We start from the raw sequence: 20,166 nt of genomic DNA on the forward strand, positions 1-20,166 counted from the left end.
TGCGAGTGACATAATATAGCAAGTTTGTGTTTGCAGACTCACACACACAATAGGTTATGTCTCCAGCACAATCTATTATCAATGATAATGGTCACCGTGGCAATCAGTCAATGTGACGTCATCATTATTACTATTTAAATTAAAAATTCCAACATATTATCTAACTGAATTAACTAATCACAAAGGAAATTTATATATATATAATATACGGCCCTTACATGCCTATTGAACATTTTCACATGAAAAAAAAAACGTAAGAAAAAATGGGTACTTAATATAAAAATTCGTTCCTAATTTTACAATAAGCTTTTTATTTTAAGATCTTTATTAAAAGGTTGCCCTTTTCATTTTAATAAAGTCCTTATAGCTAAACGTTGTTAAATTCGTCCCTGAATAAATTTGCTCTATATTACAAAAAAAAAAGAAAAAATAGAAAGAGTACACATTTTTATCCGTCTTGAAACAATTAAGCGTCTCAAATGAAAATAGGTGCACTTGTGAAAGCAATAAGGTAAGTTTTTTTTTTATCGCTAAACATGTATTTGCGGCAAACGACATGACTCTTGTATTCCACCATACTGCCATATTATAATTATTATTATAAAACTAAGCATAAAAAATACTTTATTAAGTTATTAATTTTAATTCATATTTATTTATCGGTTACTTTTAATAATACAATTTTTCAATAACTATCTGTTTCGATGTTTCTCATCCGCGTCTCGTGACAGCCATGTTTTCAATCTATTTGACCACTATTGCTATATTAGGATTTAATTTGAAATTAAGATGACATCGCTATCAGTATCAGCTTATCCTTTAAACAATGTTTAGAGCATATTACGCCACGCTTCTCCATTACGGTATGGCCAATATAAATGAAAAGAGTTTCATACATAGCATGAAAGTTTGTTTACGTTATTTCAACGCTGATAATGAGATAAATTTGAAGTAGAAATTAAGCGTAGGTATTAAATTCAGAGGTTCTTCCCCGAATTCAAGCCTAGGATCTATAGCTATCTGCAGTCTTTACCATAAGATTATATAATACCAATTATGATCGTAAATATTTGATGAGCCGTTGGTAACCCGGATGGGCAGTCTGGGTAGACACCAAACCACTCACAAAGCCCTACAAATATTATAACAAAGTGTAAAAAAATACTTATGTAAAACCTACAAACCTAAATATATAAAATAATGTTTATTTTTAACCAAGGAACCCTAAAAGTTTTATCTTTTCGCATAACTTAAAAAACAATTGCCAATTTTATCCGCCTTATTGCAACGCTTCGAGAAAAAAGTAAAAAATCTTACGCGTTGATTACAAAAAGAAGGTTAGACTATGCATTGGTATCGAGGCTACATTTTTACATTATATTTAGTAATCATTTCATTGTTTTATTTCTTAAATTACATAAGTATTACTTATAATAATATTTTTGATTTAATATTTGTTCTCTTAATAAAATTATTGAACAATATCTAATATGTAAAAAAAATATTTAATTACAATAACAGTTAGGTAATATAGTATAGATAAGTACAGATAGTAATTAATGATTCTGAAGACTATGCCAAGCAATATATTTTTTTTTATTATAGTTAAAAAAATAACAAACGACCCCACTACTTACGTTTTTGTTTAAAACTAACTAGAGTTATTAAATATCGTTAAGTTTAAAAGTGCTTCTAAAAACAAAAAAGCACTCAACTAAATTGTTCCTATGCTATTTAAAAATATAAATTTAAACACGTGGCCCGTAACAAAAACGCGCCAACTCTCAATTTGTGCAATCATTGTACAAAACAAAATGCGTGCTATGTGGTCATTCTCGGTCATACCGTGATCTTCCACTAACTTCATTCCCATAGTCCATCTCTTTCACACCTATCGCTCTTTATTCAAATTCGATATGACCTTTCTCTTCCTCGCGCGTCAGTCCACGACGGATTGCCGTGCGAGGTAGTACTGTCGTACCGCTCGCCGAAGTCGCGTGATAACTTTCGTAAAAAAAAAACATCGCCAAACATTTCTTCTCGTTTTTGCGAAAGTGTAACAGTGATAGGCCGAGTGTGGATACGTGTTTATGTGAAAATATAACAGTTATACGTGAAATTGTAATAATTGTGGTGCATTTTGGAATGTTGCAAATCTTGAGTGGTGTGATTTTGTAAGACACTTTAAGGATTTTCACGGTTGGTTTTGTTTTATATTTTCTTATCATACAATTGTTACTTGTTAGTCGACGCGGTTGATTAACTTTCGATAAGGACTTATCAAAGTTGGTTGATAAAAAAAAAACACTGTACAATCCTAATCGTAATTACGTCTAATACTATAATAAATATTTAAATTTAGTTGATTTAAACAGAAACACCCGCATTTACATCAAGGTTGGTAACAACAATCCATTTATAATTTTACGCACCTGTGTAAATGTTTTCAACGTATTTTTAACGTCATTACGACAATATTAATAATATAAAACCTTATTGCTGTCGATGCTACAGTTATCGAAAAACACAAATGAACATTCGCATAGATTATATATTATATATTTTTTTAAATTCTTATACAAAATGCCAAGCTATTAGCAAGTCGTAAGACAGTCTGCGTATTATTACACGAGCTCTGGTCTAGACAGATGTGATTTATTTTCTATTCGAGGAATTGAATGTTGGGTGCATTTCGTAAATATTTTTAAACGGTTTTTTATTTTTTTATCGCAATCTATGAAATTGAATATCGAAAATTAATTTAAATATTTAAAAAAAATATTAGTTTAGGGTCTATATACTTTTTGTATTTTCATTAGTAAATATGAATTTATTATGGCAATCTCGAATGCCTCTAAATCTATAGTTCGTAAGTATTTGATATTTTTGAAGAAAAAACGTTCCAATTTCAAAATTCTGACATTATTCTTAAACTATTAAAAGAATCCATTGCGTGCAAAACTTTATCTATAATAAGTAGTTGCATCATTATCTGTTTATTAAGTATACTTAGATTACCTCTGTATCGCTTATCGTGTGAATGAAAGTAATTGTGTCTGCATTCCACGTAGCTAACAATTACTGGTTTAACCATTATACTGGCGTCTAATGCCGCCTTGACATTCAATATCGCAAACTACAAGATACAACATAGGTGTATTATGGTGTATTATTATTATAGTCTTTAATGAGAATTTATACAACAGTTAATGTATTAATTGAACATTTGTAATTATATATATATAGGCTAGGCTTGTTGCTATATAGGTATATATATATATATATATATATATATAATTTCGAATCGCCGTCACTAATTCAGACTGGTTTTATCCAGTTAAATTTGTGATATTTAAATATATATTGCAAAAGTTATATCCGTTTGAAAATATATTAATTACGTAAATTTTTTCATATATTTTTTTAAATTTATAAATTTAATAAAAAGACCGTTATAAACTTTAGCACTGTTCACTTACCATTGCAACCGTGCAGGGTTGGCGATATAATCACTATTCTCAAGTAAAACGCTTAATTATTTCTGGCTGTAGTCGAATTTGCCGAATATTTCTCTCCTTCCTCCTTCCTTTCCTTTCTTCCTTTCCTCTTTTTATATTTAATGTTACTTTAAATAAAGATAATGTATAGTTTGTATTATGCCACTATACAAGCCAACCGGAGCAGTACAAATTCAAATTGTACTGTTTAGACCTTTTATAATTATATTGAAAATGTATTTCTGAATTATAGAAAAATGTTTACGGGCTTTATATCTGTGAAATTAATTATAACGTACAAACAAACAATAATTGTTATTATGAACAAATGAATCGGTATATAAAGTGCCCACTCAGCATAGTATTCATTGTATTTTCATCTCCAAGGAACGATTTCATTTTATAGTCTATTCCAACCATAAGAGGACAAAAGCCAAGTAAACAACATTTGACATTGATATGACGCGATATCATTGGTCGAGAGCTTGAATTAATGAATAACGTAGAAAATATTCATTATGGATTTGCGAAAAAATAGCGCTTTGAACGTCGTCGAAACTTATCAGAATTTTGGAATTAAAATTGAATTTGATATAAGTAGCTAAGTATAAGTGTTGTATTATAAACAAAGGTATATAACTAACAGTATTTAAAACGGGATATTTACCATGTTTTTTTATTTTTATTTGGTGGAGCTCGATATTTCGACATTTTCTACGAACATGGTAAATATCCCGTTTTAAATACTGTTAGTAATAAAAATAACCATGTTAATTTAAAATCTTATATAAAGGTATATAAATTAAGAACTGTTAGTAGTACACAATATAGCCGAGATATTTGAATACATAGATCTAACGTTTGTTTATAATTATTCCTTCTTCGATTTAAATATTGAATAGACTATAAATACAATTATGTAGATTCTAATACACGTTTTTTAAACAGACATGATTAAAAATATTGCTGGTCCTTTATTGTTTTTTCGATAAAATTACTTCTAGCTGTTGCTGATTGCTCTAGTGGTTAAATTATAAGGCTGCAGAGCTGTAGGACCTAGGTTGCCGAGTCGGGTGGTGGATTGGTAGTTGCCGGTGATCCTATTCGTTGATTCTCTTAGGTTGTCTCGGATTGCTATCCGTTGTGAGAAAACCTTACAGAATAGGAGGAGCTAGAAAGAGCTATGGTGCCTGTCTGTGCTTGTCTGGATTTGAATCTATTCCTTTCGTTCGACGTTCATTCGTCAATAGAACAGAAGTTGTATTAACGCTCGTGCAGCTAAATTACTTATTCCTATAATGCAAATGACTTACTAAGACTAATTTTTAGTTAACAAATAAAGTCTTATGTATCCCTTTGAAGAAATGATTAGTATTTAAAAAAAAAAGTATATTTAGGTGGGTAACTTAGAAGGTAAGTTGCACGTAATTACGACCTTAGTCCAGTATGTGTTTATTATGCAGACGGCTAAGACGATTAAAAGAAGAACAAAAGCTAAACTGACGCAAGAATGACTGATTTTGAAACCTTGTTATCGAGTAGACTTTCGTCCAAGGTTGAATTTCGAATGCCAGACAAAGAATGCATGGAAAATTTCTTTACCATTTTTACAAAATTACACGAATAAGTATTTCTAAGAATGTCGTTATTGTTAAAGACGGTATTTAAATTTCTCAAAGGTTTTAATTCCAGGCATAAAATTCTTTATTCAATTTAGAAATAAATTCGCAATATAAGACAAATTTAACGCGAGATAAACCGCCGGGCAAATATGATTGCTTAATAAAACTGCATAAAATGTAGTTGAATAATCTCTCAAGGCGTCAAAGCAGACTTTAAACTTAAAATCGTTCTTAATCTTATATATTTAAAACAGAAGACTGTTGTATCAATATATGACAAGGAGAAACAATATGCTTATAAATAATTAAAAATTAAAAACATTCTTTATTCAAAGGTTCATAAAGGCCCTTTTGAAACGACATATTAAAATACCAACCACTACTTAGTCGATACTATTGAGAAGGCAAAACTAAATTTAAGTTTTGAATGTGTAAACAAAATAATTCCATTTCAACAATCCCATTACCTAATTAAATAAACAGAGATTATTTGCCGTAAACAATGTATTAATTCCGACCACAAAGGTACTGCGGTTGGTGTAGAAAACTAGTATCAATTAACCGCTCTGCTATTATTGCTTATAAAGTCCTTTTAGACCGACGCTACCTAGAAATAGGTGCATATAAAATAGGGTTGTCTCTTTAATTTATTAATTTATTTAAAACTTTTCATACTAGAAATTTGTGCACGTTATTACCTGTGAGATATTCCCTGGAAGAAGACTTAGATAGGGTTTGAAGACAACACATTGATCTTACAGGCTAAAGGCTTATCAACTTAGTGTAATAAAGCCTCTCAATTAAAAGAAGAGAATCAGCAGTGATACATTAATAAGTAAAATTAGGTAGACTCAACATTTTTATAAACGTTTAAAACATGGAGCCTAAATATTAAGATTCTATCTACTATAGAGTAGTATAGTATTTTAAAGGAACTGATTTTCTATTCCTTACATCTTATCACGGGATGACAGTTACCAAAGAGGTAGGGATCGAGCCTTATTGGTTCTTTCACACAATTGCTTTCACATCGCTAAATCTGTATGCCGTTGAGCTTTCCAGGCTTAAAGGTTCCTATTGATAGTAATACCCACAAAGAATTTCTCCACAAAACTAATTATCCATCGGCTAGTATTATTATAAATACCGATACAAATATGTACATAAAGTCAACCACGTTGTAATAATAATATTTCTATTATTGTCAACCCTAAAGAAATCACACAGGTAACAAAATAAACATAACTCTTATGTCTCTAAGAATAGGCACTAGTTTTAAACAAAGTATTCAATTATAACATTTATTATTCTCGGAACTTTAATTCTGTTCCTTGTATTTGATTTGTTTAAACTTATCCACTGAATTCCTTTCATTGCGTATTGCTATTTTGTCGTATTGTGAGCTGTGAAATGTTTGACCCACGACTTATTATAAACATATATTATATTTTATAAATATAATGCTATTAGATACTTACATTGTGGTTGTCTTCGTACAATGTATTATTAGCATTTGATTTACTGTGTGTTTTATTACAATACCTTTTTTGTGAATATATCTGCATAGTGCATTTGGTTTTAAAATTAGTCTTAACAGTTTTTCCAGGAAGTGGATTCATGAGTTTTTACTCAGTTACAAAAAAAAACCCCGATTTTGTGACAAAAACTCTTACATACCGTTGTGGAGCAAAAACTATGGAACAACATAACCCAAATAGCAAAAGATCAGGCTCTTTTTTTGACGACTTGCAATATTAATAAAACGAATACGATACTTTTACTCAAACTATAACTGTTTTTTTTGACCGTAAAAACTTCGTGATACAGCTCACCGGGAAGTCCCGGTGCAAGCAGAAGTGGAAAATACCGCGACTCGTGCTTACCTGTAAAAATGTTCTTTTCTGGAAATTAATAATTTGATTTTAATATTTCGACATTAATAAAATATTTTTTATCGATTTTGGTCACGGCTAAAATTACTAGTCTGGTTGGTTGCAATGCATTTAAGTATAAAGGATACGTACAGAGTTGCATTGCTTCCATAACTAACAATAGTTTACTTTTTTCCTTCTTCTTCATCATTTGCCTGCTTCACTAGTCTATTGGCTTATGAGCCTGATGATCCCTAGGTCGTGGGCTCAAACCTCAGTTTCATCCATTCAAAAGTAACTGGGTTTTGTGGAGAAAAATTCTCAGTAACAGTCCGGAGTATGGAAGAGGGCAATGATTACATTCCCCTGACCAAAATCGGAAAGGAGGACATACTAGGCACTCTTTGTTTAATATTTAAAGCGACAACATATAATACTAACTTGCAGTGGTAAGTCACATACACAAACAGAGGTAGAAAGTAATGCTATATTATAAGACAACGCACATTAACGTGTAGTGACTTTTATTACCAAGCTTGTGTAAATTGTATTATGGAATTATTTAGAGTAGATATGTATACATATATTTCTACATTTATTATAAGTAAGAACGTGACCTTATCGGTAAAATTTATTGAGTTACACCACATAGATTCCGATACACATTTACCTAAATACTAAAACAATGATGATATTTTTACTGTTTATATCATCGGAGTATTCTAACTGTAATGAATTGTAACTACTGTACAATTTGTGGTTGCTTAATCTTATCTACAGATTATTTGAAAACATTAATAATATGGATTTGAAAAATAATTAATATCGAAATGTATATTAATAATTTAGGCAGATTACTTAATATAAGATTATATAGCAAAAAGCAATGGACCTTAGGACTTGTTGATTTCTAGGCAGTGATTTACTAAGATACTTGCCGGTTCGTCTTGGTAGAATCTACTTTCCGAACCGGCGGTAGATTTACAAACATTATCTTGATTAACGTTATCGGTTCGGAAAAACCGCCGGCGAAAGCTGCTTCCACAGAGTGGTTGTGCGAGGCAGAAAATGTCTTAAAAATCGCGCTGTTGTGGATTTTCGGACACCTAGGTGGTGTGGGTGATATTTTGAATTTTGACGAGATGTCCGAAGGTGAAAATCAGCAGCCGGGATTAATCCGAACAATTCGTCGGAACATTCCCCGTGATGGCCCAGTGGTTAGAACGCGTGCATCTTAACCGATGATTTCGGGTTCAAACCCAGGCAGGCACCACTGAATTTTCATGTGCTTAATTTGTGTTTATAATTCATCTCGTGCTCAGCGGTGAAGGAAAACATCGTGAGGAAACCTGCATGTGTCTAATTTCAACGAAATTCTGCCTCATGTGTATTCCACCAACCCGCATTGGAGCAGCGTGGTGGAATATGCTCCATACCTTCTCCTCAACGGGAGAGGAGGCCTTAGCCCAGCAGTGGGAAATTTACAGGCTGATTATGTTATATGTATGTATGTTATTCCCCGTGATAAATTCTGTAGAAGATGCAGAGCGATCCAACATCTCTACGCAAAGCCAAAGGATCAAGCAGATCGGAAAGGGCTTGATCGTCGATAATTCGAGCCGCTCTACGATTGATACGATCAAATGGAAGGAGCTGGTACTGGGGAGCACCCGCCCAGAGGTGAGAGCAGTACTCCATGTGTGGCCGAATTTGTGCCTTGTAGAGTCTTAGACGATGGGCCGACGTGAAATACTGTCTTGCCTTGCTGAGCACACCGAGCTTTTTTGATGCCAATTTGGCTTTGCCTTCCAATTGACCGCGGAACTGAACGAGGCTTGAAATATCGACGCCAAGTATTCCGATACTAGCTGTGGCGGCTAACGGAATGTTCTCAAATCGTGGAGATACGACAAATGGTGTTTTTTAGCAGTTAACGCGCAAACTTGCATCTTTTTGGGGTTGAAATGGACTAGGTTTAGCCGGCCGCAGTTCGAGACTTTGTGTAACGAAGACTCGATTTCAGACACAAGTTTGTTCCGGTTTTCTTCGACGTTTTCCCGAGAAATATTAGCACGACCGCTGTATGAGGTGTCTACGGTGCTAACGTACAGTGATATGTAACTTCAATAATAATTATCTCGTTGATAGGGAAGTAGTCTTAGTATTAGTAGTAACAGCCTGTTAATTTCCCACTTCTGGGCAAAGGGCTCCTTTCACGTAAAGGATACGCATTAAAATAGCGTATCACCGTAAGACTGTGATCATATTTCACGAGTGAGATTCGAAATGAGTTTAACAGAAACAGCTGTTCAGCTGTTGTGTGTGAATGAGTGATGAACATCCATACGTACAAAATTATTTACATATAATATATATGTAGTATAATTTTTTTTTACTTGGTGGTAGGGCTTTTTGTAAGCCCGTCTAGGTAGGTACCACCCACTCATCAGATATTCTACTGCCAAATAACACTATTCTGTATTGTTGTGTTCCGGCTAGAAAGGTGAGTGAGCCACTGTAATCACAGGCACAAGGGACATAACATCTTAGTTCCTAAGGTTGATAGCGCATGGGTGATGTAAGAAATGGTTAATATTTCTTACATTGCCTTTGTCTATGGGCGGTGGTGACCACTTACCATTGGGTGGCCCATATGCTCGTCCGCCAACCAATGCCATAATAAAAATATATATAGTATAATAAAATTATATTCTGCTTATGAGATTCATGACAATGTCGTGGTCACAAGTAAATATTGGAAACAAGTTCCTTCACGGTTTTGTAATACAAAACCAATTGTTAACACAATATACACGAGTTATTTTTTTATGACCATAGATAATAAAATTCGATAAAAAACTGATTAAAAATGAAACTAATTGTGTAGAAACTATACAGCCTATTTCTTGTTCATTTGTTATGTTGCTATACGGTTTAAAATTAAATTATTATTTATTTTTATTATCATGGAAATAATGAATAATGCTCGGGGTCTGAGTAATAGTACAAAAACATTGTGTTATTAATAACAATTTTTCACCGAGAGAATCGGAACAGAATCTGCTAGTATTTTTTTCTACTACATCACGACACGTGGTCGTGATTTTATAAATTTTATTTGTATAATACGTTTGCGTTCTTGGTTAATATTTTTTATGTAAACTATATGTACATGGTGTGTATAGTAACTATTACTCTGTCGGTTTGACATACTAAAAATGGCGGGAAATGAAAGACTTTTTTCATTTCATCATCATTTATACTAATATTATAAATTTGAAAGTTTGTCTGTCTGTATATTTGCTCTTCCGCGGCAAAATCAACAAACCGAATCAGATGAAATTTGTTATGGAGCAAGGTTGTACTCCAAGGAAGACTTTTTCTGCCTAATAATACCTGACGACCAAGAAGACGTCAAGCTTTAAGTCCAGCGAAGATCTGCTGATGGTCAGTAAAAATATAAAATAACGCCACAATTTATAAAAATAAAATGTAAAAAAAGGCACGGGCAACTGTGAGCCCGTGGATGTTGTAAAGTAAATAAAAAAAAAAATACCTGACGACCAAGAACTTCGTTCGTCGTTCAAGCCGCGGGCAAGAACTATTTCGTCATATTTATTAAAAGAAAAATATAAATGTCGAAAGCAAATAAAAAGTTTTATGTACATGTATATAGTTTCATTATATTTTTTTTTAATAAAGTTTATTGTTATAACCAATCTAGACCCACGTTGCCTGGAACCGGTTCGAACGGATGCAAAAAAAAAACAACTCCGAATAGGTACTCGTTCGAACAAGTTTCGGTACGGTAATTAAGAAATTATTTGAACAAAAGCCTCAATTCTCAAAACGTATTGAAATATTTTTTTGTGAACCTTTTTCGTGTTACCTCTTTAATCAATCTACGAACTGTAGGTATATGAAAAATCACGACCAGTTTAAATAAAAAAAAAATGCTTGTCGGCATACTTTAAAAGATCATCGTCCGTGTCGTTATTCGGAAAAAATAATACTATAATAATCTACATATAAATTTATGTATAATAATTATTACAAAAAAAATTTTTTCTGTAATTATCGGTATGTGACTAGGCCGTCAATATTTTGAATTCTGTTGTATGTTACTCTTTTTTATTAACGCCAGCGAGTCGGGCTAATTGTATAATATATGCCGTCTTTAATCTAAATTAATAATTCTATTCTGATAAAATTATCCTGTTTCATCGTATAAAATTTCAGCATATTATAGCAGAATTGAATATTAATCGTTACTTAGAAGCAGAGCACCTATCTGATGCATATCATCATATCAAAAACATCAACGAACCTTATAAAAAACAGTATAAAAAAACAGCAACAGTTTCTTTTTATTTTTCAAAACCGCTCAACTTTCTTAGATCCCTGGACTACATTAATAAAAACAAACAAACTGCAATATCCTTCTTAATTGTGGTGTCTTATAAAATAGGTTAAACATTTCAGACGTAAAAAACAAACTTCGACCGAATTAAGAATTCAAAAAAAGAGACAAAACTATATCTCGCACGAATCTTAAATTTCATTCCTTCGCTAAGCTCATTCTTTATTATTTTTAAAGACCACTTAATACGTCGTACAAACGAATGGGCTCTTCGTCTTCTCAGATGTAATATATATTACAATATCTATAAAAATTACGAAACGAAAGTAATTTGGTTTGAAAGTTACGTTACGGATTTATGAAAAAATTGGAAAGTTAACAAAGAATGTTACCAGGTAATTGGTCAATTTGATCACCTCTGGCATTTAATTATTGGCATCGTAAGTGGCACTTGCCATTCTTCGAATTGCGAATGCTCTGCGAATTTGTATTTACCCTGATTTTGTATGTGTCGAATATATAGCTATATACTCTTATGTATAGCTGAAGTCATATATAACTATAAAAATAGGTATATAATATAAAATCTGTGTGCAAAATTTCTATACAAGATCTGTACCCTTAAGTAACGAGCCCGAGGCACTTTCTAAGTTACATATTCATATCTGAAGCGGCGTTTGATATAATGCTGCCATTCCGTCTTAAGCGTCGATGACGCCATCTGTAGGGAAATCTGTGCAGAACTCTCGAGTACTCATCTTTGAAAAACGACTGGATAAAGTAATCTTTGTTATGGCAAAGAACCCAAGAAATATACAAGGAATTAGCAATTCAATAGAATAAAAAACCTGAACAGTTCTTGGATCCCAGAAATATGAATCGTTTACTGCTTTTAAATAAAGGTAAGTTAGAGGCTAAGGCTTCCTAACTTTTTGCGTGGAAGGTATGTAGGTATATACTTATATGTTATTAGATTCCAATCACGATATGAATTATAAACACAAATTAAGCACATGAATACAAGTATTTGTTCCATTTCGAACTCGCATTGTTCGGTTGAGATTCTCGTATTCTAAACACTGGGATATCGGCTTTTATTCCAAATATAAATAATTTATATTTGGAATTTATTTGGAATTGAAAATTTATATTTGGAATTAATAAATACAAGAAGTCCAATAATAATCATCAAGGCTAAGAAGTTGTTTAATGCGGCTCACTTAATTGACAAAAAAAGATGCCAAAAATGACAGATTCTTAAAAGCCAAAAAAAACAAGAAACGATCATTATCATTATATTCTTAAAAGTAAAAAAAAAACAAGAAACGATCATTATCATTATAAGTCATTCGAAATATATACAAATATGGATCTAGTCACTCACGAAGGCGCGCCCCTCCACGTTCAATTAATATCCGCCTGAGTGATGCTCGTATTTATAATATGTCTTAGTGTGCGTGACTGAGAGTAAAGTTTAATGACAAGAAAACACTCTTTCAATTACTTATAATCACTAACTAAAAAAAATTCTAAGTGTGTCTTTCTTAACTCTGGTACTAAATATTTATATTCATAAACAAAAATACAACTGTTACATAATTAAAAACAATACTAATGTATTACATTAAATGTAACTACAATTAGTAAACTAAAGAAAATACTTTTTTAACAGAATTATACAAGGCTGAATAAAGACATTCATTGACCCAATTTTCAATTAAAAGTTATCTTTAAATGTATCACTAGTATTGCGATAACTAATAATGATATGTATACATAATATATAATAAAATGTAAAGTACTGTTTGTGGTATATATATACTATATTATATGTATTATCTCAAGTATTATTTACTGACGTTTAATATATAATCACAGACAATTTCATAATAAAAAAAGAAATTATGCTTTAATGTTGGTTATTTTGTCATAATTTATAATTTTCAATAAAACATTAAAAACTTTCACTTTTAATTAAAAACTATTAAATAATATTATTAAACATTTAGTATCATCAGCCAGTACAACAATATAACAAAATAATAAGCATTTTAAAGAAAATATAGTAATATGTTTAATTTGAAATTCGAACAATATTTAAACAATTACAATAAAAATAAGGTCGTATAGGCCAATTAAGGTATGTAGTTAATATATTAATTAATATTTAAAAAGGTAATACGAAACGAATCTATACGATGTATTTGAAAGAATATCATATAACGAAAACATTTTTTTTTTAATTTTCAGTCATATAAAAGGCATTTGTTTTGTTACAAGAACACAAAAAGGAAAGGTAATTGCGGAAAGCCTTGATATATTGCAGGAAAATGTAGTGACGACTATTGAAAGTCTAGTTACATTATATACGGCAGCAAGGTTAAACTTTTTTGCTCTTGACGTTACATAAAATAATTACAGAATTCTATTTTAAACATAAAAGCAGTAATTTTTTGTTTATATAATATTGATTATTATTATTATATTTTTATCGTAGTTTTCTGGGACGTAAAATTTAATGACTTAAGTTGGCCTCCGAGGCTCGAGAACATAATTCTGCGAACTCCTAACTCTGTGCGGCTACTGAGAATTTCGTCACATAAATCAATACTTATTATTGACCCAACACGGGATTAAAACCGGGGACCTCATAATCCACAACTAAACAAACTAAAACAACAACGACGCAGTGACAACGCTGTATTAGAATTATTAGGGTATTTATAATAGTAATTTAGGTGATAATAATTGACGACCTCCGTGGTCGAGTAGTGTGTACACCGGTTTTCATGGGTACGCCACTCCGAGGTCCCGGGTTCGATTCCCGGCCGAGTCGATGTAGAAAAATTTCATTAGTTTTCTATGTAGTCTTGGGTCTGGGTGTATGTGGTACCGTCGTTACTTCTGATTTTCCATAACACAAGTGCTTTAGTTACTTACATTGGGATCAGAGTAATGTATGTGATGTTGTCAAATATTTACTTAAAAAAAAAAATTACGAGGTTATGAATGGTAACCGTTATGGTATAAATTGGTTTAGTGTTAATAATTTAATGTTAAATAGTAAAAAGACTAAATGTATTAAATTCACTACTCCCAATGTAAGATGTGTCAAAACGAGTGTATGCTTAAACGGGGAAGCATTAGATGTTTTAGAATCAACAGAGTTCCTTGGTATGACAATAGACTCTAAGCTCCAATGGGGCCCCCATATAAATAAGTTGGCGAATAGACTCAGCTCTGCAGCCTATGCGGTAAAAAAAATTAGACTTTTGACTGATGTGGATACGGCTCGCCTTGTGTACTTCAGTTATTTCCACAGTATAATGTCGTATGGCATCCTACTCTGGGGTAATGCAGCTGACATTAATACTATTTTTGTACTGCAGAAGAGGGCTATTCGTGCAATTTATAACCTGGGCCCAAAAGATTCGTTAAGAGATAAATTTAAAGAAATTAAAATAATGACTGTCGCTTCTCAATTTGTTTTTGATAATGTTATGTATGTACGCAAAAACATAAACGATTTTCCCAGAAATTGTGACGTACATTCTATTAACACTAGGAACAAGAATAAACTTGTTACTCCAAGTACCCGATTACACAGGGTTAGTAACTCTTTTTTGGGGCAATGTATACGTTTTTACAACAGGATCCCAGAAAACGTTCAAAATTATTCAATTATAAAATTCAAAAGAATCGTTAAAGAGCGTTTGTGTGCTAAAGGATATTACAACACTAATGACTTTTTAGTTGACTGCACACCTTGGGAATGAAATGATCGCCTCCAGGCTGTTTCAAATAACTAAAATATAATAATTATTGTACATGCAAAATGAAAAAAAAAAAAAAAAAAATATCCCGCTGAGTTTCTTTCGCCGGTTCTTCTCAGGTCCGAGGTGCTAAATTCCGAACCGGTGGTAGATTTTTGACAATCAATAAGCAAGTGTAAACACTTCTATATTGAATAAAGATTTTTGATTTGATTTGATTTGATTTGTATGATATTATATATATTTTTAAAGAAATCAAGTAGTTTTCATAAAATAACTGAACACCTTCCATGAAACAAAGTTGTTTCTATTTAAATATATTATAACTTCGAGTTTTCGACACGATTTGACAGAGTTTAAGAATTTTATTTATAGAGTTTAAGAAATTAATTTCCTGTAAGCTTTATAAAAATTAATAAATATCACTTGACCATTAAAAAAAGAATTTCATAAAATACTCGATTTTCTTCTGGGCTTTGAAAAACTTGTTGTTTTCATTTTACAAAATAAAAAAAAAAGTTAACAACATCTGATATACGATCGCGAGATTTTAATTTTTTCTTTCAAAATAAAATAATTGAAGCCACATTTCGACCACAGATTGCGATCATCTACTATTAGATAGTATACGTAGTTTATTAAATGACGACACAAAGGGACTCGTTGCTGTACTCAGTAACAATTTGATTCTTATTTTAAATGCAATAAGAATTATATTCCTGTTCATTGCCCTATACCGCTTCGCTTACCTATTGGTTTCAACAGATATAATTGAACTTTGAATTTCGTTCGATTATTTAAATTTGGAACAGTAACAATTTCCTTGATAGTGGTGTTGTTATTGCTGTTAAAGTTACAAACGACCAAAATGTACCTACTTATTATCAACGAAAACGAGTTTCTTTTTTTTTTTGTTGTGTTATGCAAATTTCTCAAGCGAAGAATTAAATTTCAAAAAATGTTTTTCATAAAAAATATATAAAGGAAAAAAGGTAATTAAAATTTTATTTTAAATGTAAGTTTCATAACGTTTTTACTTAAATAAAATGATTACCTATTTAGTACTAAGAATTTGAAGATAAAAATTAAATGTCAGATTAAACTGTGCACACATATCACAATGATCTATATCAAAATGGCGTTTCGTTTAAATTGACTAATCGTTACAAACGAAATCGCGTGTCGGTATGTGTATCGCTAATTAAGTAAAACTAATTAAATGATATGTTCTTATAACATAACGATGTACATCACAGACATTTTGTTATTAGTATTTAATTGATGCTCACAAATGTAACTTTCTATAACGTCAAGTGTTTATTGATCATAATTTCACTGATTTATTTACAATTTATCCAAAAAAATGTGGCAACATTTAAAACCATATTTATTTAAATGTCTTATTCAATATATGTGTGCTAGTAAGTTATTGTGATATGTAGATAAAAATATTCATAGTTAACAATCTCTGCTAATAAACATGAACACGACATGGAGGTTATACCATAGCGTTGCTAATGTACTATATATGACACTTGATTTGCCATAGATTATACTTAATCGGGTTTAAAAAAAAAAAAAGAAATTTTAGATATTCTAAATATAGACAAATTATTTCATCAAAGTCATGATGGAGAATAAATAAAGAATATTAATCGATCTAGTAAAACAATTTATCAGTGCCTATAAGTGACACAATACAAGACACAAATGACAGTGACAGTTGACATAAAAAAAAAACCATTAGGCTATTTTCACACAGCGCAGTTATAGAGCAGCAACCGTGATACATTCAGCCGCGTACAAATGCAAAACAAAACATACCGCTTCTTTAGCGGCGTCGTATGTAATTATAGTCTTATCGTAGGTTCATTTTTTTCGTGTTCAAAATTATTAGCATTTTTTTTATTATCTATAAATTAATTACCAAATGCTTTGAATATAGATTGTACTTAAGAATTTGAAACGAAAAAGTTTTTATTTAATTTTTTTTAATGGAAATCTATTTATTTTTTGACAATTTTATTGGAATTGGCATACAAGCTGGTCGAATAGAATTACGAACGTGCGAAATGAATTTTATAAACGAAAATATTTATAGAAACTTGTAACATAAAGTATAAATCTGTAACGGTTTAAATTCTTAAAGACCACTTTAAGAGGTACTTTTTATTACGCAAGTATAAATTGCGTACGCAGCTATGTGATTCTTGTTGAAGATACAAACTGATTTATTGCGACTCGACCTTGTTATAATGTTCTTGCGTAGCGCTTATAAACTTTATACGAGATTAGACTTTAAAGAAATCATCTTTACTAATATTAAAAATGAGATAGTAAGTCTGGCTGTAATTTAAATATGCGTAATTATTAGCAAAATAACCTGAGCGTGAAAATAACACGACGGCGTTGCATGCGATGTTTACCTATAATTAGCTTATTATTTTGTATCAGTAGTTTATAAGTTTAAAACTGTCATAAATGTAAATAAATGTTATATATTGTTAGTTAACCAAATAAAGGAGAAATGAATTTCGACACGGGTTAGTCGGTTCGTAATATACAATCAAGGAGCTCTTTTGCGCAAACTCGAATTCTCGATTTAGAATTGAAATTATCACAATAAAATAAATACCTTACTTGATAACAATGTCGAAAATATCGATTAAAATTTTATATATTTCAAACGTTCATACCATTTTTTAACCCAACTCCATTTTTAACCGAAATAAACCAACAATTTTTTACCCCGAAATAATTTTGTAAATTCCAAAAACTTCGTCGGTAATAAGCATCGTTTAACATCATTTGTTTTTTTTTTTTCTAGTCCATTAGTAGAGTCGGCGGGGTGTGGGGTTATTTTGGTTTTGTATTTCAGTCTATTTATATTAACTCCCCTTACACTAGCTGCAAGAGATCGTTAGATTTCGGCTGAGATTATTATACTTAAATTAAATGTCTCTATGATTTAATTTTCGCAACGCCTCGTAAATTATAATATTCAAAATATGACAGTTTTTTTTTCGAAATTGTACTGGTCTAATTTTACTTGCTGGTACATACATGATATAGGCTACGTCCAATTCTTGGGCTAGCACCATTTACTCAACATTTATTTTACTGCCAAACAAAAGTTTTTCCAATTACATACATCCAATGTTTACATATATCCAATGTAATATGTGATTTAATAGATCGGAAGATTAAGTTAAGTACAACAAATAAATATTGCTATTTTAAATTAAAATAAAAACATTTCAAAAACAAACTCATAATATTGATAGAAAAAAACACCAAAGACTGTATCAATTTTAATTTAAAGGAAAAATTAATAAAAATAATATTATATTATACGTTTAAATAATTGACAAACCACAAAAAACTAAGGATCTCCGTAAAAAAAACCGCAAGCAAAAGCGTAAAATTATTTTGTACTCTAGAAAGTCGGTTTGATTATATCTGTAAGATTTAATCCACAGACCCTTAACATTGTACTAACGGCAGCGATTTATAAAACCGCTTCCGTTAGTACAAAATAGTATCGCTTAAAATGATACGAGAGGACAGTTGGTTCTAATTACTAGGACATTTATATTTCAATTATAGGACTGTTTTATATATGCTTCAAATATATTTTAATTGATTTTATTTTGTACACGTGTAGTACAGACCTATGAATTGTGTATATAATGCTAAAACACACGTTTCGTGATACCACAGGTTCGCTTACAGTAATGAATTAGGAAAATTTATGCGCGTGCAACTTAGTAAGTTTAGTGACGGAAATGGTTTTTTTACGTGGGAAGTTACACTCGAAAGACACGTATTGCCTATTTCCTAGGATAAAGACAAGTAAACAAGTTTGACATTGAATTGACGTTCCAGTTTGAAGGGTGAGTGACCCAGTGTAACTACAGGTACAATGGACGTAACATCTTAGTTCCCGAGTTTGGTAGCGCATTGGTGATGTAAGGAATAGTTAATATTTCTTACAACGCCATTGTCTATGGGCGGTGGTGACCACTTACCATCAGGTCATCACCATTTGCTCGTCCTCCCGATATCATAAAATTAATGTAAGCGTTATCGAAAATTTGGAAGTACAATGAAAGTGTACATACATAAATCAATTATTGGTATAGGGTGTAGATTAGGATAGTTGGTTCATTTGTTTTAGTTATTTTGTATTACGACACTCTTCATTAATGAGCCGAGATGGCCCAGTGGTTAGAATGCGTCCATCTTAACCGATGATTTCGGGTTCAAACCCAGGCAAGCACCACTGAATATTCGTGTGCTCAATTTGTGTTAATAATTAATCTCGTGCTCGGCGGTGAAGGAAAACATCGTGAGGAAACCTGCATGTGTCCAATTTTAACGAAATTCTGCCACATGTGTATTCCACCAACCCGCATTGGAGCATATGCTTCAAACCTCAAAGGGAGAGGAGGCCTTAGCCCAGCAGTGGAAAATTTACAGGCTGCTAATGTGCTAAAAAATACGTAGATTAAGATATATTAATCAAGAACTGTTTGTAGCGCATATAAAAGAGCTACTTTTAATTAGCAAATCACATAGAACATGTAAATCTAAGATTTGTTTAACTCCTTCGATTGGAATGGAATATAGAATGTTGACCTTGTCATTTTACTCTCATTGTGAAGTTTCACTTAAAATACATTATACTCATTTAAAGCTACGGATTCCTCTGACCGCTTGCCTCATTACGAGTCCACATTGCCGTAAATTAACCTCAAATATTTTGCATAGTAAGTAATTTTAATTGTAAATGATAAGGTTCCCACAAGGGTAGTACCTAATTGAGCTACTTTCTCGTAAAATGCATCTAGTCTATATTAATACTAGGTATATTTGCCTGTTTGTTTGTTTGTTTGTTATATCAATAATGGAGCCTGGGTGTTGGACAAGGACAAAGGGATTTATAGCTCCAAGAAAAAAAGACTCGCGGGGAACGGCTAGTTTTAATTTTACGTCATAAGCGAGTCTACTAATATAAGTCGATAAATTAATTTTAAGCAAATT

At 31.5% G+C, this 20,166-nt stretch overlaps 1 protein-coding gene across 2 annotated transcripts in view; it reads left to right on the forward strand.

Moving 5' to 3' along the window:
- Window positions 1-1,929: 1,929 nt before the first annotated feature.
- Window positions 1,930-20,166, forward strand: part of LOC113394793 (uncharacterized) — a 337,088-nt gene continuing 318,851 nt past the window's right edge. For both annotated transcript variants that reach the window (XR_010309412.1, XM_026632215.2), the window contains exon 1: window positions 1,930-2,199. The gene's annotated coding sequence lies outside the window, so the exon portion shown is untranslated. The remainder of the gene's footprint in view (window positions 2,200-20,166) is intronic.

Source organism: Vanessa tameamea, chromosome 17, assembly GCF_037043105.1.
Source record: "Vanessa tameamea isolate UH-Manoa-2023 chromosome 17, ilVanTame1 primary haplotype, whole genome shotgun sequence".
NCBI classification, from domain to species: Eukaryota; Metazoa; Arthropoda; class Insecta; order Lepidoptera; family Nymphalidae; genus Vanessa; species Vanessa tameamea.